Source organism: Phoca vitulina, unplaced genomic scaffold (assembly GCF_004348235.1).
Source record: "Phoca vitulina isolate PV1807 unplaced genomic scaffold, GSC_HSeal_1.0 scaffold8, whole genome shotgun sequence".
NCBI lineage: Eukaryota > Metazoa > Chordata > Mammalia > Carnivora > Phocidae > Phoca > Phoca vitulina.
Genome location: NW_022589711.1, coordinates 24,298,498 through 24,301,314, shown reverse-complemented (window position 1 = coordinate 24,301,314; position 2,817 = coordinate 24,298,498). Strand labels below are relative to the sequence as shown.

Below are 2,817 nucleotides of genomic sequence, written 5' to 3'. Positions count from 1 at the left end.
CAATTTTGTTGATTTTTCAAAGAACCAGCTCCTGGTCTCATTGATCTGTTCTATTATGTTTTGTTTTGTTTTAAAAAAACTGAAAGAAACTAAAAAGTTTCTATATCATTTATTCCTGCTGTCATCTTTATTATTTCCTTCCTTCTACTGGTTTTAGCTTTTGTCCTTCTTTTTCTAGCTCCTTTAGGTATAAGGTTATGTTGTTTATTTGAGATTTTTCTTGCATTTTGAGGTAGGCCTATGTTGCTATAAATTTCCCTCTTAAAATAACTTTGGCTGTATCACAAAGATTCAGGACCATGTAGTTTCATTTTCATTTCTCTCCATGTACTTTTTGATTTCTTCTTTGATTTCTTGGTTGACTCATTCATTGTTTACTAGCATGTTACGTAACCTTAATGTATTTGTGCTATTTTCAGATTTTTCTTGTGGTTTATTTCTAGTTTCATAGAGTTGTCATCAGAAAAGATTCATAATATAACTTCACTATTTTTTAATTTGTTGCAACTTGTTTCATGGTTTAATGTGATATGTTCTGAATATTGTTTCATCTGCACTTGAAAAGAATGTGTATTCTGCTGTTTTAGGATGGAATTTCCCGAATATACCAGTTAAATCTATCTAGTCCAATGTGTCATTCAAAGCCACTCTTTCCTTGTTGATTTTTGTTTTGGATGATCACTTCACATCCATTGATATAAGTGAGGTGTTAAAGTCCCCCACCATTATTGTATTACTATTGATTAGTTCTTTTATGTTAGCCATTAACTGTTTTATGTATTTGGGTGCTCTCATATTGGGTACATATATATTTATAATTGTTATATCTTATTAGATTGTCCCCCTTATTATTATATAGTGTCCTTCTTTGTCTCTTGTTAAAGTCTATTTTGTCCCTTTACATTGATTTGCTGCTCTAGTCTTTTAGTAAGCAGTTATACACATGGGAGAGAACAATAGGCTGTTGTAAATGGAGTTGAGTAACAATTTCATCTCTTCTGTGAAGTCCAGATATTGCTTTTATGTCTGAATGAACTATGTAAGCAGGATTCAGTCAAGGTGATTATGGTGAATTTCTATATAGACTGATTTTATAAAAATGTTGATTTAAGAATTTCACTTTATTTTTTAAAATAGCACTAAGACTCATACATCTGCACCAATTATCTTATGTGGGGCAAATGGTTTCACATGTGATGAGATGAAGCACTCTTTACATGATGCTCTTTGTGTTTTGAAGAGAGTTTTGTAGTCAAAATCCATGGTTCCACGTGGGGATGCTGTAGAAGCAGCCCCTTCCATATACATTGAAAACTAAACAACCAGCATGGGGTCTCAAAAACAGCTTGCTATTGCGGAGTTTGCAAGATCTTTTCTTATTATTCCTAACACACTGGCAGTTAATGCTGCCCCAAACTCCACAGATCTCACTGCAAAGTTAAGAGCTTTCCATAATGAGGCTCAAGTTAACCCAGAATGCAAAAATCTCAAATGGATTGGTCTTGATTTGGTCAGTGGTAAACCTCGAGAGAACAAACAAGCAGGGATATTTGAACAAACCATAGAGAAAGTTAAGAGTTTGAAATTTGTGACAGAAGCTTCAATTACCATTCTTCAAATTGATGATCTTATCAAATTATACCTGGGAAGGAAAGATAAGCATGGAGGTTATGAAGATGTCATTCACTCAGGAGCCCTTGATGACTGAGCTGATTGCTCTTTGATAGATAACAACATTAGATGCCATTATCTTGTACCTTGAGTATTGCACATTAAAAATAACGAGCTGTCAAAAAAAAAAAAAAAAAGTCTAGTTTGTCTGTTATTAGTATTGGTACCCTGGCTTTCTTTTGACATACATTTGCATGATAAATGCAAATCTCCATTCCCTCACTTTCAGTCTGCCTGTGTCTTTAGGTCTGAAATGAGTCTCTTGTAGGCAGCATTATCCATTGCATCATCCATGTTATTTGATTGGAGAGTTTAGTCCATTTACATTGGAAGTAATTATTGATATGTATTTATTGCCATTTTGTTACTTGTTTTATGGTTGCTTTAATAGTTTTTCTCTGATCCATTCTTCTCTTGCTCTCTTTCATGATTTGCTGGCTTTCTTTGGTGATGTACTTGGATTCCTTTCTCTTTGCATACTTATTACTGGTTTTTGATTTGTGGTTACCATTAGATTGTATATAACAGGTTATTCATATAACAGTCTATATTAAGTTTATGGTTGCCTAAATTTGAACCCATTCTTTACTCCTCTTTCCCCACATTTTAGGTATATGGTGGCATATTTTACATCCTTTTATTTTGTGAATCTCCCTGACTGATTTTTATAGATACATATATTTTTACTGCTTTTGTGTTTTCTACTTTTCATACTCTTATGATCTTTCCTTTCCACTCAAAGAGTACCCTTTAACATTTCTTTTTTTTTTTTTTTAAAGATTTTATTTATTTATTTGACAGAGAAAGAGAGAGAGACAGCAAGAGAGGGAACACAAGCAGGGGAGTGGGAGAGGGAAGCAGGCTTCCCGTCAAGCAGGGAGCCCGGTGTGGGGCTCAATCCCAGGACCCTGGGATCATGACCTGAGCCTAAGGCAGATGCTTAATGACTGAGCCACCTAGGCACCCCCCACCCCCTTAACATTTCTTACAGGGCTAGGTTAGTAGTAATGAATTCCTTTAGCTTTTGCTTGTCTGAAAAACTCCTTATCTCTTCTATTCTGAATGATAGCATTGGTGGATCGAGTTTTCTTGACTGTGGATTTCCTTTCAGCACTTTGAATATTTCATGCTCCTCTCTTCTGGCCT

The 2,817-nt window shown here is 34.8% G+C and overlaps 1 non-coding gene across 1 annotated transcript; it reads left to right on the top strand.

Annotated features, from left to right (window-relative positions):
• The first annotated feature begins 896 nt into the window (after nucleotides 1-896).
• Nucleotides 897-1,017, top strand: LOC116634187. Its single transcript, XR_004299892.1, has one exon. It is a non-coding gene; the product is annotated as a small nucleolar RNA SNORA20 (small nucleolar RNA).
• The last annotated feature ends 1,800 nt before the right edge of the window (nucleotides 1,018-2,817 follow it).